Genomic DNA, 18,428 nt, shown 5'->3' on the forward strand with positions numbered 1-18,428 from the left:
TTCACTGTTGACCTCTATATCCACCACTCCACATCCTGGGATTTATTGGGAAAAAGAAATCCACATATAAGTAGGCACATGCAGTTCAAGTCTGTGTTGTTCAAGGCTCAAGTATATACAGATGCGTATAATCAACCCACCAAATGGCAGCAATGCAGACGGCCTCAGAAACAACCAGAATTGTGACTCTCCTTGGAAAACTCTCTCTGTTTTGCATCTCTGTTTCTCCTTATGTCAGTTTTATTCTTTCTAGTCAGCTTAGTCCTACCAACAGTCCCATGGCACAGGCAACTCTGAATTCATAACCTTGAACTTACCATATGGTGAATTCAGGTTTCCCATATCAGGTTTACCACCAGTGGTGCTAAAGGAACTTCTTAGCCCAAATTGTTTGAAAAAACTTGAAGACCTCTGGTTCACCTGTCCTGAGTCACATGACCAACTATAAACCAACCACTATGGCCAAAGATAGGAAATGATTACTGGTCTAGCCTGAGCCACATGCCCGTCCTTGCTGCCAGCTAGGAGGGATTCTATCACTGCTACCCCTTTCCAGAACCAGGCTGGGGTGGGGAGAAGTGGTTTTCCAAAATAATCGATTTCCCATTCCAAGCAGATAAAACAACTTGTCATGCTCGTGAGAAAATAAGGGAGTACAAAGTTCTATGTATATCCATAAGATGGACTCTATCAATTATTTCATTTACATCTTCTATCTCCTTAATAATTTTGTGTCCATTTGATTTGTCTTTTACTGAGAGTAGTATATGATAGTCTCCGTTATTACTGTGCCTCTCTCTGTGATTCCTTGTATCTTCTCTACATTTTGTCCCATTGGTAGACGCTAGATTTGATTGGCAGCCATTCATTTCCTTCCTTGGGTTCTACTGCTGCCTTTCTGGCCTCCATCCTCAAATTTCATCCAGTCCTTGCTTTCTGCTTTCAATGTCACAGGTATTATCTGCCAGCCTACTTTGCTCATTCTCTAAAGATGAACACACTACATTCAATAGCAAGCTAACATTTCTTGACCACTTAAGTGCTACGTACTGTGCTAAGTGCATTATCTAATATAATCATCACTGGGACCCTCATTCAGAAGCTTCAATTACCATTCTTCTTTTACAAGTGAAGAACCTAAAGCACAGAAACACTAACTTGCCCAAGGGTCACCAATTTGGTCAATGGTAGAGCCAGGATTTTAACCCAGTCTGGTCCCAGAAACTTTGCTCTGTAATGTATGTCGGTTCACAGATAAGATTCAGAGCACACACCAGACCGTCTACAAGCATTTACCTCAGGAGAGCAGAATGGGATGGAGGGGGGAAGTGGTCAGTGGGGTTTGTCATGTTTTCCACTGCAAATGTTTATGTTTGACTTTCTTACAAGGAAATCATTCAGGTACTAGTTGTGTGATTTTTTCCCCAGTTTTTAAATTGTGGTAAAATATGCATAACCTAAAATTTACCATTTAACCCTTTTTGAGGTATAATTCAGTAGTGTTAAATACATTCACACTGGCATTAAATACATGCAAAATCATCACCACCATTCATCTCTGGATTTTTTCTAGCATCACAAACTGTAACTGGGTATCTACTAAACAATAACTTTGTATTCTCCCTTCTGCCCAGTCCCTGGTAACCATTATTCTACTATATATCTTTATCAATTTGACTATTTTAGGGTAGCTCATGTAAGTGTAATCATACAGTATTTGGTCTTTTGTGACTGGCTTCTTTCCTAGCATAATTATATTCAAGGTCCATTCATGCTCTAGCATGTCTCAGAATTTAAATCCTTTATAAGGGTGAATAATATTTCACTGTATGCACATACTAGAGTTTGTTTATCTATTCATCTGTTGATGGGCGTGTGAGTTGTTTCCACCTTTTGGTTCTTGTGAATGATGCTGCTTTGAATAGGAGTGTACATGAAGTTGTGTAATTTTCTAAAACTCAGAAAAACTATACTCACGGAATTATCCCACTTATGTTCATTATGTGGCTGTGTCTATCATGTACTTGGTAGGCATGTAATTTGTAGAAAACGATTTGAGAGATGCCCATAAAACGTTTGTGTCATCACCTCTAGAATGGGAAAAGAATGGGGTCATCAAGGAAAAGACTGTGACCTTTTTTTCAGGAGCTAGCATGTTACTTTGCACAGGACAAGTGCTCAATAAGCAGATATTGGATCATGATAAGGAATTTTCCTTTTTTTGAGATTTTCCAAGTCTCAAACCAAAAGACTATAAACAGCCATAGCAGAACTAAGGTGTAATGTGTCAAAAGAACAAATATTTTGAAATTTCATTTGATAGTTCTATCAAATGAAGATAGTTAAGTCTGAAATGAGCCATATATTCATAAGTCTAGACTTGAGCCAATACCAGCAAATGCATTTAAGGATAGCTTTTCAAAACCATAGTGTTGTGAGGACATAGGGAAAGAAGTGAATCTAGGTTCTGGAGTGGAAGCCCTCTTAAGATACCATCAGATGCAGTAGGAGACATGGCCCTCAACAGAAATGTAAAAATGTACCTGGTTGAAAATATACACTATTCGTTTTCTAGATATTTCTGTTTTCTAGACCACTGTCTGTTTAGAGAATCCTCAAGCTATTCCTGCTTCTTAACAAAGTCTTCACAAGGAGTAGAAAGTCATCTATTCACGGCAAGAAGTTGCTGTTTACCAAGGAGTAGACTCTCCGAAGTGTGCAAACCTCATGATCTGGTAGAGAATGTATACCCCTACAGAGGCTTTCATTTTCGGGTGGAAAAACAAACCCAGTGTCACCTCTACATTGGGGCTGCTCAGACGTTGCCAGCATTACTAAACCAAAGTTCCAAGGGTACAGAATGTGAAGCCAGAAGCACTCCCAGGCCAGGATCAAGCTCCAGGAGGAAAAAAACAAAACTGAGCATACAACACGAGGCCCTAGGCTGCTTCTGGCCTCACCACGCATGCTAGGCCCTTTCGGTCAGAGTCCAGTTCCAGGGAGGTCTGGGGACGGGCCGGGCTTCCACCCGAGCCTGCGGATTCACGGCCTACTCTTCCAGGTGCCTTCACTGGGAGTCTGCCACCGGCTGACTGGGCCCCTTTGGTGCAGAGGCCCTTCCCCCACCAGCCGAGACTGTAACTTTTTATTCTGTATAGTTCTTTAAAATTTTTTGATGTGGGCCATTTTTAAAGACTTTATTGAATTTATTACATACATGCTGCTGCTACTGTTGCTGCTACGTTGCTTCAGTCGTGTCCAACTCTGTGCGACCCCATAGACGGCAGCCCACCAGGCTCCCCCGTCCCTGGGATTCTCTAGGCAAGAACACTGGAGTGGGTTGCCATTTCCTTCTCCAATGCATGAAAGTGAAAACTGAAAGTGAAGTTGCTCAGTAGTGTCTGACTCTTAGGCGACCCCATGGACTGCAGCCACCAGGCCTTGCCGTCCATGGGATTTTACTGCTTCTGTTTTATGATATGTGAGGCTTCTGCCAGTTGCTAACCACATCTTCCTGAGATCCTGGAAGCTTCACATGTACCAAGAGTGTCAAGCCTTATATAGCTCTCCATAGGAGATACATCGGACTCCTGTGACTGTGCCCTCATGACACACCCAGGATACAAAACAGCCAGGACCAGATAGGTGCATAAAATGCATGGGGCTACCTGGGACAGTGTGCTCACCAAGCACCCAGTTGCTGAGTGGCTTGCACCTGGAAAGGGCACAAAACACACAACCCATCTGGATCTGTGCCTTGCGGAGTGTCTGAAAACCTGAGCGACTTAGACCTGGGAATTGCATAAAAACAGGGTGCACTTGGGACAGTACCCTTGCAGACCACCCTGGAGCCTGAGCAGTGTGGACCCAGGAAGTACTTGCCCCCTTGGGCTGTGGCAAACCCAGTGTGATCCATCCACTGTGAGCACCCCCAACACATGCCAGTGCATGTCCCTCCCTTCCCACAGCACAACTGAACAAGTGAGCCTACGTAAGTGGTCACCTTCATCCCCTCATTGTAGGGTGGAAATAAGACACTGAAGAGTCTTGCAAACAGACTTGCCAAAATAAACAAAGGAGAGGGGGAAACACCCTGAAAGTCACAGGTGCAACCAATTAAAACCCTGAAGTTAATGCTGAAACCTTGCATTTGAGGGGAAACTATAGGCCTTGAGAACAAGCGCAAGCCAGAAAAATGGACTACCTGACACTGAACTGACCACACACTGCCCACAACAGCTCCAGAGAAATTCCTAGATATATTTTTACTATTATCACTTTTTAATTTTTAAAGAAACATACAGTTCTTTATTACTCCTTTAACTTTCATTTTTATAGCCTACCATTCCTGCAGTCCATGAGGTCACAATGATTCAGACACGACTGAATGGCTGAACTGAACTGAACTGATTATTTTTTCCAAAAACCCTATTTTAAAAAATTCCATGAATATTTTTTAAATTTTTGTCATCAATTCTGTTTTGAATTTTTTATGTTGTATTTTTGAGAGTCTAACATCTATTCTAGGTTTTTAATCTTTGCTTTTTGATATTTGTTATCAATTTTGTACCTTTAAGAATCGAACCTTCAGTATCCATTTCATTTCGATTTGATTACTGGCTTCATTGCTCTACCCTCTTTTGTCTCTCCTTTTCTCCTCTGGGTCACCCTATCTCCTTCCTCCTCTTCTATATTCTATATAACTCTATGAATCTCTTTGGGTGTTCTGGGCTGTGGAGAGCACTTAGGGATTGGGATAGTGGCTTGATACTCTGAATAATGTTGAGTTGGCTTAAAAACTCAACATTCAAAAAACTAAGATCATGACATCTGCTCCCATCACTTCATGGCAAATAGAGAAACAAATGGAGACAGTGACAGACTTTATTTTTTGTGCTCCAAAATCACTGCAGATGGTGACTGCAGCCATGAAATTAAAGGACACTTGCTCCTTGGAAGAAAAGCTCTGACCAACCTAGACAGCATATTAAAAAGCAGAGACATTACTTGGCCACAAGAGTTCATCTACTCAAAGCTATGGTTTTTCCAGTAGTCATGTATGGGTGAGAGAGTTGGACTATAAAGAAAGCTGAGTGCTGAAGAATCGATGCTTTTGACCTTTGGATTTGGGAGAAGACTCTTGAGAGTCCCTTGGACTGCAAGGATACCCAACCAGTCAATCCTAAGGAAATCAGCCCTGAATATTCATTGAGGACTGATGCTGAAGCTGAAAACTCCAATACTTGGCCACCTGATCCGAAGCACTGACTCATTGGAAAAGGCCCTGCTGCTGGGAAAGATTGAAGCAGGAGGAGAAGGGGACAACAGAGATGAGATGCTGGTATCGCTATCACTGACTTGATGGACATTGAGATTGAGAAAGCTCCAGAAGTTGGTGATGGACAGGGAAGCCTGGTGTGCTGCAGTCCATGGCTCACAAAGAGTCAGATATGATTAGTGACTGCACTGCCACTGAAACTGAGCTTGATTGTTTCTTTTTCCCTTTTGACTCTTCCTTTCTTCTCTGGTCACCTCTAATCTATTCATTCCCTGTTGTCTTCTTTATATAACTCTGAATCTCTTGGGTGTTCCTGGATGTGGAGAGTTGTTTCTTCATTAACCTAAGGATTTTCTCTTCTGATGCAGTATGGATGGAGAAGTCTTGAGGCTACTGTAAGAGGAGGACCAAAACCCAGAGGCAGGAGGCTTAACTCCAGAATTTTAGAACATCAGATACTCCTGACTCCAGGGAGCATTAATAGAGAAGAGCTCACCCAAAAGCTTCCATACCTACTCTGAAACAAGCTCCACCCAAGAGCCAACAAGTACAGCAAAAAGACACACCATGCTAATTCTCCAAGCAAAACAGGAACACACCACTGAACATTAAAAGACAGGATGTCCAAAGCCATGCCAAACTCACAGACACCCCAAAACTCACTACTGAACACTTTAAATGTACTCCAGAGGAAAGAGATCCAGCTCCACCCACCCAGAACACAGACACAAAGCTCCCCCAACCAGGAAACCTTGACAAAACCACTGGTCCAACCCCACCCACGGAAGCAGACTCCACAAGTAAAAGGAATCATGAACTTCCAGCCTGCAGAAAAGGCTCCCCAAACACAGCAAGCTAAACAAAATGAAAAGCCAGACAGACATTTCAGCAGGGGAAGGAACATGATAAAAAACCCACCAAGCCAAACAAAAGAGGAGGAGATAGGAAGTCTACTTATAAAATAATTCAGAATAATGACAGTAAAGATGATCCAAAATCTTGAAAACAAAACTGACTTACAGATAAATAGACTAGAGACAGGATTGAGAAGATGCAAGAAATGTTCAACAAGGGTCTAGAAGAAACAAAGAGTCAGTCAGTAATGAACAATGCAATAACTGAGATTAAAAGCACTCTGGAGGGAAGCAACACTAGAATAACTAAGGTAGAAGAGAGGATAAGTGAGACGGAAGATAGAATGGTAGAAATAAATGAAGCAGAAGAAAAAAAGAATAAAGAATTTAAAAGAAATGAGGACAAACTCAGAGACTTCTGGGACAACGTTAAATGCCCCAACATTCGAAGCATAGGGTGTCCAAAAAGAAGAAGACAGAAAGAAAGAGCATGAGATATTAGTCAAAAACTTCTTTTAAATGGGGAAGGAAATAGCCACCCAAGTCCAAGAAACCCAGAGAGGTCCAAAACAGGATAGTTCAGTTCAGTTGCTCAGTTGTATCCAACTCTTTGAGACCCCACGAACAGCAGCATGCCAGGCCTCCCTGTCCATCACCAACTCTCGGAGTTCCACCCAAATACCATGTTCACTGAGTCTGTGATGCCATCCAAGCATCTCATCCTCTGTCGCCCCCTTCTCCTCCATGCCCTCAATCTTTCCCAGCATCAGGGTCTTTTCAAATGAGTCAGCTCTTCGCATCTGGTGCCAAAGTATTGGAGCTTCAGCTTCACATCAGTCCTTCAATGAACACTAAGAACTGATCTCCTTTAGGATGGACTGGTTGTATCTCCTAGCAGTCCAAGGGAATATCAAGAGTCTTCTCCAACACACAGTTCAAACAGCATCATTCTCCAGTGCTCAGCTTTCTTTGTAGTCCAACTCTCACATCCATACATGACCACTGGAAAAACCATAGCCTTGACTAGACAGACCTTGTTAACAAAGTAATGTCTCTGATTTTAATATGTTGTCTAGGTTGGTCATAACTTTCCTTCCAAGGAGTAAGTGTCTTCTAATTTAATGGCTGCAGTCACCATCTGCAGTGATTTTGGAGCCCAGAAAAATAAAGTCAGCCACTATTTCCACTGTCTGCCCATCTATTTGGCAATGAAGTGATGGGACCAGATGCCATGATCTTAGTTTTCTGAATGTTGAGCTTTAAGCCAACTTTTTCACTCTCGTCTTTCACTTTCATCAAGAAGCTCTTTAGTTCTTCACTTTCTGCCATAAGGGTGGTGTCATCTGCATATCTAAGGTTATTGATATTTCTCCCAGCAATCTTGATTCCAGCTTGTTGCTTCTTCCAGCTCAGTGTTTCTCATGATGTACTCTGCATATTACCCAAGGCAAAACACCACAAGACAACATATCAAAGTAAAAAAAAAAAAAAATGAAACACAAAGAGCAAATATTAAAAGCAGCAAGGAAAAAGCAACAAACAACACACAAGGGGATCCCCATAAGGATAACACCTGATCTTTCATTAGAAACTGTTCAGGCCAGAAGAGAATGGCAGGACATACTTAAAGTGATGAAAGAGAAAAACATACAACTAATATTACTCTACCCAGCAAGGATCTCATTCAGATATGAAGGAGAAATCAAAAGCTTGACAGAACAGCAAAAGCTGAGAGAATTCAGCACCACCAAACCAGCTCTTCAACAAGTGCTAAAGGATCTTCTCTAGACAGGAAACACACGAAAAGGTTTATAAAATCAAACCCCAAACAACATCATAAATGGTAATGGATCATATTTATCAATAATTACCTTAAATGTAAATGGGTTAAATGCTCCAACCAAAAGACAAAGCCTGGCCAAATGGATACAAAAACAAGGACCCCTATATATGCTATCTACAAGAGACCCAACTCAAACCTAGGGACACATACAGACTGAAAATGAAGAGCTGGAAAATATATTTCATGCAAATGGAGACCAAAGAAAGCAGGAGTAGCAATACTCATAACAGATAAAATAGACCTTGAAATAAAGACTGTGATAAGAGACAAAGAAAGACACTACATAATGATCAAAGGATCATCCAAGATGATATAACAATTATAAATATATATGCACTCAACATAGGAGCACCTTAATACGTAAGGCTAATGCTAACAACTATGAAAGGGGAAATTAACAGTAACACAATAATAGTGAGGGACTTTAATAGCCCACACACCTATGGATACATCAACCAAACAGAAAACTACCAAGGAAACACAAGCTTTAAATGATACAATGGACCAGGTAGACTTAATTGCTATCTACAGGGCATTTCACCCAAAAACAATGGATTTCACCTTTTTCTCATGTGTACATGGAACATCCTCCAGGATAGAACACATCCTCGACCATAAATCTAGCCTTGGTAAATTTTTAAAATTAAAACCATTTCAAGCATCTTTTCTGATCACAATGCAGGAAGATTAGATGTCAACTACGGGGTGGGGCGGGGGGAGAATCTTTTAAAAAACACAAACATGGAGGCTAAATAGCACACTACTGAATAAACAACAGATCACAGAAGAAATTTTAAATGCATAGAAACAAATGATAATGAAAACACAACAACCCACAAACTATGGGATTAGGTAAAAGAAGTGCTAAGAGGGAGGTTCATAGCCATACAAGCCTACCTCAAGAAACAAGAGAAATATCAAATAAACAACATAACTTTACACTTAGAGAAACTAGAAAAAGAAGAACAGAAGGACCCCAAAGTTAGTAGAAGGAAAGAAATCATAAAAATCAGAGCAGAAGTGAAAAAGAAATGAAGGAGACTATAACAAAGCATGAACAAAACTATAAAGCTGGTTTTCTGAGAAGATAGATAAAATGACCAAACCAGTTAGCTAGACTCATCAAGAAAAAAAGAGAGAAGAATTGAAATCAATAAAACTTAGAAATGAAATGGACAATCACAAAGACAACACAGAAATGAAAGAATCATAAGAGACTACTATGAGCATTATATGCCAATAAAATGGACAACTTGGAGAAATGGACAAATTCTTAGAGAAGTATAACCTTGCAAAACTGAACCAGGAAGAAACAGAAGATCTTAATAGGAGCGGTCCTAAGATGGCAGAGGAATAGGACGGGGAGACCACTTTCTCCCCCACAAATTCGTCAAAAAGAACATTTAAATGCTGAGTAAATTCCACAGAACAACTTCTGAATGCCGCCAGAGGACATCAGGCACCCAGAAAAGTAGGCCCATTGTCTTCAAAAAGAGGTAGGGAAAAATATAAAAGACAAAAAAAAGAGACAAAAGAGGTAGGGACAGAGCTCTGTTCCAGGAAGGGAGTCTTAAAAAGAGAGAGGTTTCCAAACACCAGGAAACACTCTCACTGCCGAGTCTGTGGTGAGCCTTGGAACCACAGAGGGCAACATAACAGGGAGGAAAAATAAATAAACAATTAAAACCCACAGATTACGAGCCCAACAGTAACTCCCTCAGCGGAGAAGCAGCGCAGATGCCTGCATCCACCACTAGCAAGCGGGGGCTGGGCAGGGAGGCGCAGGCTGCATTGCTTAGAGTAAGGATCAGGCCTGAATGTCCTGAGGGTAATCAGAGCGAACTAACTTGGGCTAGCAAACCACACTGTGGATAGGTACCATGTGAAAAGCCCTAAGACACAGCCAGGACTGCGCACAGAACAAAGGACTGAACAGAATTAGCCGGCTGCAGACCATCCCCCTCTAGTGACAGGCAGCCAGAGCCGGAAGGGGACAATCGCAGCCCCAGAGAGACATTATCTTACCAAACTGCAAGCAGGCTTTTTTGCTAACTAAGTGGGTTCTAGACAGTCATCATCCGCCTGAGAAGGTGCGTCGGTTGTACACCCAGAAAACTGAGCAGCAGGGACGGGAGAGGTGATAAGTCACAGCGACCATGCTCGCCAAAAACCTCATCACCTGAGCTGCTCGGACCTGGGAAGGGCACAAAACGCAGGCCCAACGGAGTCCACGCCTCTGAGGAATACCCGAGTGCCTGAACCTGAGCGGCTTAGACCTGGGAGGTGCATGCAGCCCAGGGCCGGCCTTGGACGGATCCTGGCAGAGCAACCTAGAGCCTGAGCTGTGTGGGCAGGGAGGTCACACTCGCTGTGAGTGAGAGCAGGCCCAATGGGTCTGAGACACTGCAAGCACATGCCAGTGTTATTTGTTTGCAGCATCCCTCCCTCCCCACAGTGCGGACTGAACAAGGAAGCCTAAAAAAAGTGTCCACCACCGCCCCCTTGTGTCAGGACAGAAATCAGACACTGAAGAGACCAGCAAACAGAAAGAAGCTAAAACAGAGGGAACCACCTTGGAAGTGACAAGTGCAATAGATTAAAACCCTGTAGTTAGTACCCACTACGTAGGAAGGGGCCTATAGATCTTGAGAAATATAAGCCGGACCAAGGAACTATCTGAAAATGAACTAACCCCACACTGCCCACAACAACAGCAGAGAAAGTCTTAGATATATTTTTCTATTTTTATGATCATTCTTTTTTTTCCTTTTTTTTTAAACTTTTTAAAATTTTAAGTCCTCTATTACTCCTTTAATTTTCATTTTTACAACCTACAATTACTTGTGAAAAGACTCTATTTTTTAAAGCAAACTTCATATATATATATTTTAATTTTTTTTGATTAATTTTTGTGACTTTTTTCTTTCTTTTCTTCTTCTTCTTTTCTTTAATATTGTATTTTTGAAATCCAACCTCTACTCTAGATTTTTAATCTTTGCTTTTTGGTATTTGTTATCAATTTTGTACCTTTAAGAACCCAATCTTCAGTACCCATTTTCATTGGGAGCAAGATTACTGGCTTGATTGCTCTCTCCTCCTTCGGATTCTCCTTTTTCTCCACCAGGTCGCCTCTGTCTCCTCCCTCCCTCTTCTCTTCTCTACCCAACTCTGTGAATCTCTTTGTGTTCCAGATGGTGGAGAACACTTAGGAACTGATTACTAGCAGGATCTGTCTCTCTCCTTTTCATTCCCCATTTTATCCTCCTGGCCACCTCCGTCTCCTTCTTCACTCTTCTCTTCTCTGTATAACGCCATGAACATCTCTGAGCAATCCAGACTGTGGAACGCACATAAGGAAGTGATTACTGGCTAGCTTGCTCTCTCCTCATTTGATTCCACCTCATCTCATTCGGGTCACCTCTAACTCCCTCCTCCCTCTTCTCTTCTCCATGTAACTCTGTGAACCTCTCTGGGTGTCCCTCACTGTGGAGAAACTTGTCATCTTTAACCTAGATGTTTTATCAAAGGTGCTGTATAGAAGAAGTCTTGAGACTACTGTAAAAATAAGACTGAAAACCAGAAGCAGGAGGCTTAAGTCCAAAACCTGAGAACATCAGAGAACTCCTGACTCCAAGGAACATTAATTCAATAGGGGCTCATCAAATGCCTCCATAACTACACTGAAACCAAGCACCACCCAAGGGCCACCAAGTTCCGGAGCAAGGACATACCATGCAAATTCTCCAGTAACACAGGAACACAGCCCTGAGCTTCAATATACAGGCTGCCCAAAGTTACTCCAAAACCACTAACATCTCATAACTCATTACTAGACACTTCATTGCACTCCAGAGAGAAAAAATCCAGCTCCACACACCAGAACAGCTACACAAGTTTCCCCTAACCAAGAAACCTTGACAAGCCACCAATACAACCCCATCCAAAGTGAGGAAACTCCACAATAAAGAGAATTCCACAAACTGCCAGAATACAGAAAGGCAAACCCCAAATGCAGCAATATAAACAAGATGAAGAGACAGAGGAATACCCAGCAGGTAAAGGAACAGGATAAATGCCCACCAAACCAAACAAAAGAGGAAGAGATAGGGAATCTACCTGATAAAGAATTCCAAATAATGATAGTGAAAATGATCCAAAACCTTAAAATAAAAATGGAATCATAGATAAATAGCCTGGAGACAAGGATGAGAAGATGCAAGAAAGGTTTAACAAGGACCTAGAAGAAATAAACAAGAGTCAATATATAATGAATAATGCAATAAGTGAGATCAAAAACACTCTGAAGGCAACAAATAATACTATAAAAGATGGCAGAAGACAGGATTAGTGAAGTAGAGATAAAACAGTAGAAATAAATGAATCAGAGAGGAAAAAGAAAAATGAATTAAAATAAATGAGGACTACCTCAGAGACCTCTGGACAATATTAAATGCTCCAACATTCGAATCATAGGAGTCGAAGAAGAAGACAGAAAGAAAGACCATGAGAAAATACTTGAGGAGATAATAGTTGAAAACTTCCCTAAAATGTAGAAGGAAATAATCACCCAAGTCCAAGAAACCCAGAGAGTCCCAAAGAGGATAAACCCAAGGCGAAACACCCCAAGACACATATTAATCCAATTAACAAAGAATCAAACACAAAGAACAAATATTAAAAGCAGCAAGGGAAAAATAACACACAAGGGGATTCCCATAAGGATAACAGCTGATCTTTCAATAGAAACTCATCAGGCCAGAATGGCAAGACATACTTAAAGTGATGAAGGAAAATAACCTACAGCCCAGATTACTGTACCCAGCAAGGATCTCATTCAAATATGAAGCAGAAATCAAAAGCTTTACAGACAAGCAAAGCTGAGAGAATTCAGCACCATCAAACCAGCTCTCCAACAAATGCTAAAGGATATTCTCTAGACAGGAAACACAAAAAGGGTGTATAAACTCGAACCCAAAACAATAAAGTAAATGGCAACGGGATCATACTTATCAATAATTACCTTAAACGTAAATGGGTTGAATGCCCCAACCAAAAGACAAAGACTGGCTGTATGGATACAAAACAAGACCCCTAGATATGTTGTCTCGGAGAAGGCAATGGCACCCCACTCCAGTACTCTTGCCTGGAAAATCCCATGGACGGAGGAGCCTGGTAGGCTGCAGTCCATGGGGTCGCTGGGAGTCGGACATGACTGAGCGACTTCACTTTCACTTTTCACTTTCATGCGTTGGAGAAGGAAAATGGCAACCCACTCCAGTGTTCTTGCCTGGAGAATCCCAGGGACGGGGGAGCCTGGAGGGCTGCCGTCTATGGGGTCGCACAGAGTCAGACACGACTGAAGCAACTTAGCAGCAGCATATATGTTGTCTTACAAGAGACCAACCTCAAAACAAGGGACACATACAGACTGAAAGTGAAGGGCTGGAAAAGATATTCCATGCAAATAGAGACCAAAAGAAAGCAAGAGCAGCAATACTCATATCAGATGAAATAGGACTTTAAAACACAGGCTGTGGAAAAGAGACAAAGAAGGACACCACATAATGATCAAAGGATCAATCCAAGAAGAAGATATACACATTACATGTGCCACCAACATAGGAACACCGCAATATATAAGCAAATGCTAACAAGTATGAAAGGGAAATTAACAATAACACAATAATAGTCAGAGAATTTAATACCCCCATTCACACCTATGGATAGATCAACTAAAACAGAAAATCAACAAAGAAACACAAACTTTAAATGATACAGTAGACCAGTTAGACCTAATTCTTATCTATAGGACGTTTCACCCCAAAACAATGAATTTCACCTTTTTCTCAAGGGCCACATGGAACCTTCTCCAGGATAGATCACATCCTGGGCCATAAATCTAGCCTTGGTAAATTAAAAAAAAATTGAAATCATTGCAAGCATCTTTTCTGACCATAATGGAGTAAGATTAGATGTCAATTATAGGAGGAAAACTATTAAAATTCCAACATATGGAGGCTGAACAACACACTTCTGAATAAACCAACAAACCACAGAAGAAATCAAAATATGCATAGAAATGAATGAAAATGAAAACACAACAACCCAAAACCTGTGAGACACTATAAAAGCAGTGCTAAGCGAAAGTTCATAGCAATACAGGCATACCTCAAGAAACAAGAAAAAAAGTCAAGTAAATAACCTAAATCTACACCTAAAGCAACTAGAAAAGGAAGAAATGAAGAACCCCAGGGTCAGTAGAAGGAAAGAAATCTTAAAAATTAGGGCAGAAATAAATGCAAAAGAAACAAAAGAGACCATAGCAAAATCAACAAAGCCAAAAGCTGGTTCTTTGAAAGGATAAATAAAATTGACAAACCACTACCAGACTCATCAAGAAACAAAGGGAGAAAAATCAAATCAATAAAATTAGACATGAAAATGGAGAGACACAACAGACAACACACAATACAAAGGATCATAAGAGACCACCATCAGCAATTATATGCCAATAAAATGGACAACTTGGAAGAAATGGACAAATTCTTAGAAAAAGTACAACTTTCCAAAACTGAACCAGGAAGAATAGAAAATCTTAACAGACCCATCAGAAGCATGGAAGTTGAAACTGTAATCAAAAATCTTCCAGCAAAAAAAGCCCAGGTCCAGACGGCTTCACAGCTGAATTCGACCAAATATTTAGAGAAGAGCTAACGCCTATCCTATTCAAACTCTTCCAGAAAATTGCAGAGGAAGGTAAACTTCCAACTCATTCTATTGAGGCCATCATCACCCTAATACCAAAACCTGACAAAGATGCCACAAAAAAAGAAAACTATAGGCCAATATCACTTATGAACATAGATGCAAAAATCCTTAACAAAATTCTAGCAATCAGTATCCAACAACACATTTAAAAGATCAAACACTATGACCAAGTGGGCTTTTTCCCAGGGATGCAAGGATTCTTCAATATCCACAAATCAATCAATGTAATACACCACATTAGCAAATTGAAAAATAAAAGCCATATGATTATCTCAATAGATGCAGAGAAAGCCTTTGACAAAATTCAACATCCATTTATGATAAAAAAAAAAACCTCCAGAAAGTAGGAATAGAAGGAACATACCTCAATATAATAAAAAGCTATATATGACAAACGCACAGCAAACATTATCCTCAATGGTGAAAATTGAAAGCATTTCCCCTAAAGTCAGGGAACAAGACAAAGGTACCCAATTTCACCACTACTATTCAACATAGTTCTGGAAGATTTGGCCACAGCCATCAAAGCAGAAAAAGAAATAAAAGGAATCCAAATTGGAAAAGAAGAAGTAAAACTCTCGCTGTTTGCAGATGACAAGATCCTCTACATAGAAAACCCTAAAAGACTCCGCCAGAAATTACTAGAGTTAATCGATGAATATAGTAAAGTTGCAGGATACAAAATTAGCACACAGAATCCCTTGCATTCCTATACACTAACAATGAGAAAACAGAAAGAGAAATTAAGGAAACAAGCCCATTCACCATTGCAATGAAAAGAAAAAAATACTTAGGAATATATCTACCTAAAGAAACTAAAGACCTATATATAGAAAACTATAAACACTGGTGAAGAAATCAAAGAGGACACTAATAGATGGAGAAATATACCATGTTCATGGATCAGAAGAATCAATATAGTGAAAATGAGTGTACTACCCAAAGCAATCTATAGATTCAATGCAATCCCTCTCGTGCTACCAACGGTATTTTTCACAGAGCTAGAACAAATAATTTCACAATTTGTATGGAAATACAAAAACCTCGAATAGCCAAAGCTATCTTGAGAAAGAAGAATGGAACTGGAGGAATCAACCTGCCTGACTTTAGGCTCTACTACAAAGGCCACAGTCATCAAGACAGTATGGTACTGGCACAAAGACAGAAATATAGATCAATGGAACAAAATAGAAAGCCCAGAGATAAATCCATGCACCTATGGACACCTTATCTTTGACAAAGGAGGCAAGTATATACAATGGATTAAAAGACAGTCTCTTTAACAAGTACTGCTGGGAAAACTGGTCAAACCACTTGTAAAAGAATAAACTAGAACACTTTCTAACACCATACACAAGAATAAACTCAAAATGGATTAACTATCTAAAAGTAAGACCAGAACTATAAAACTCCTAGAGGAGAAATAGGCAAAACACTCTCCAACATAAATCACAGCAGGATCCTCTATGACCCACCTCCCAGAATATTGGAAATAAAAGCAAAAATAAACAAATGGGACCTAATTAAAATTAAAAGCTTCTGCATAACAACTGAAACTCTAAGCAAGGTGAAAAGACAGCCTTCAGAATAGGAGAAAACAAAAGCAAATGAAGCAACTGACAAAGAATTAATCTTCAAAAATATACAAGCAACTCCTGCAGCTCAATTCCAGAAAAATAAATGACCCAATCAAAAAATGGGCCAAAGAACTAAACAGACATTTCTTGCGAAGAAGACATACAGATGGCTAACAAACACATGAAAAGATGCACTTTTCACAGCATCATCTTTCAGGATTTGAAAGAGCTCAACTGGAATTCCATCACCTCCACCAGCTTTGTTCGTAGTGATGCTTTCTAAGGCCCACTTGACTTCACATTCCAGGATGTCTGGCTCTAGGTGAGTTGATCACACCATCGGTGATTATCTGGGTCATGAAGATCTTTTTTGTACAGTTTCTTCTGTGTATTCTTGCCATCTCTTCTTAATATCTTCTGCCTCTGTTAGGCCATTCCAATTTCTGTCTTTATCAAGCCCATCCTTGCATGAAATGTTCCCTTGGTATCTCTAATTTCTTTAAGAGATCTCTAGTCTTTCTCATTCTGTTCTTTTTTCTATTGCTTTGCACTGATCGCTGAGAAGGCTTTCTTATCTCTCCTTGCTATTTCTTGGAACTCTGCATTCAGATGACTATATCTTTCCTTTTCTCCTTTGCTTTTCACTTCTGTTCTTTTCACAGCTATTTGTAAGGCTTCCCCAGACAGCCATTTTGCTTTTTTGCATTTCTTTTCCACGGGGATGGTCTTGATCCCTGTCTCCTGTACAATGTCACAAACCTCCAACCATAGTTCATCAGGCACTCTGTCTATCAGATCTAGTCCCTTAAATCTATTTCTCACTTCCACTGTATAATCATAAGGGATTTGATTTAGGTCATACCTGAATGGTCTAGTGGTTTTCCCTACTTTCTTCAACTTAAGTCTGGAATTTGGCAACAAGGAGTTCATGATCTGAGCCACAGTCAGCTCCCAGTCTTGTTTTTTGCTGACTGTATAGAGCTTCTCCATCTTTGGCTGCAAAGAATATAATCAATCTGATTTCGGTGTTGACCATCTGGTGATGTCCATGTGTAGAGTCTTCTCTTGTGTTGTTGGAAGATGGTGTTTGCTATGACCAGTGCGTTCCCTTGGCAAAACTCTATTAGCCTTTGCCCTGCTCCATTCCGTACTCCAAGGCCAAATTTGCCTGTTACCCCAGGTGTTTCTTGACTTCCTACTTTTTCATTCCAGTCCCCTATAATGAAAAGGACATCTTTTGGGGGTGTTAGTTCTAAAAGGTGTTGTAGGTCTTCATAGAACCGTTCAACTTCAGCTTCTTCAGCATTACTGGTTGGGGCATAGACTTGGATTACCATGATATTGAATGGTTTGCCTTGGAAACGAACAGAGATCATTCTGTTGTTTTTGAGATTGCATCCAAATAGTGCATTTCGGACTCTGTTGTTGACCATGATGGCTATTCCATTTCTTCTAAGGGATTCCTGCCCACAGTAGTAGATATAATGGTCATCTGAGTTAAATTCACCCATTTCCAGTCCATTTTAGTTCACTGATTCCTAGAATGTTTACATTCACTCTTGCCATGTCCTGTTTGACCCACTTCTGATTTGCCTTCATTCATGGACCTGACATTCCAGGTTCCTATGCAATATTGCTCTTTATAGCATTGGACCTTGCTTCTATCACCAGTCACATTCACAGCTGGGTATTCTTTTTGCTTTGGCTACATCCCTTCATTCTTTCTGCAGTTATTTCTCCACTGATCTCCAGTAGCATATTGGGTACCTACCGACCCAGGGAGTTCCCCTTTCAGTATCTTATCATTTTGCATTTTCATACTGTTCATGGGGTTCTCAAGGCAAGAATACTGAAGTGGTTTGCCATTCCCTTCTCCAGTGGACCACATTCTGTCAGACCTCTCCACCATGACCCTCCCATCTTGGGTGGCCCCACGCAGCATGGCTTAGTTTCATTGAGTTAGACAAGGCTATGGTCCATGTGATCAGATTGGCTAGTTTTCTGTGATTATGGTTTCAGTGTGTCTGCCCTATGATGCCCTCTCCCAACACCTACCATCTTCCTTGGGTTTCTCTTACCTTGGACGTGGAGTATGTCTTCACAGCTGC

The sequence above is a fragment of the Bos taurus genome, unplaced genomic scaffold, assembly GCF_002263795.3.
Source record: "Bos taurus isolate L1 Dominette 01449 registration number 42190680 breed Hereford unplaced genomic scaffold, ARS-UCD2.0 Super-Scaffold_1723_ScbfJmS_2085, whole genome shotgun sequence".
NCBI classification, from domain to species: Eukaryota; Metazoa; Chordata; class Mammalia; order Artiodactyla; family Bovidae; genus Bos; species Bos taurus.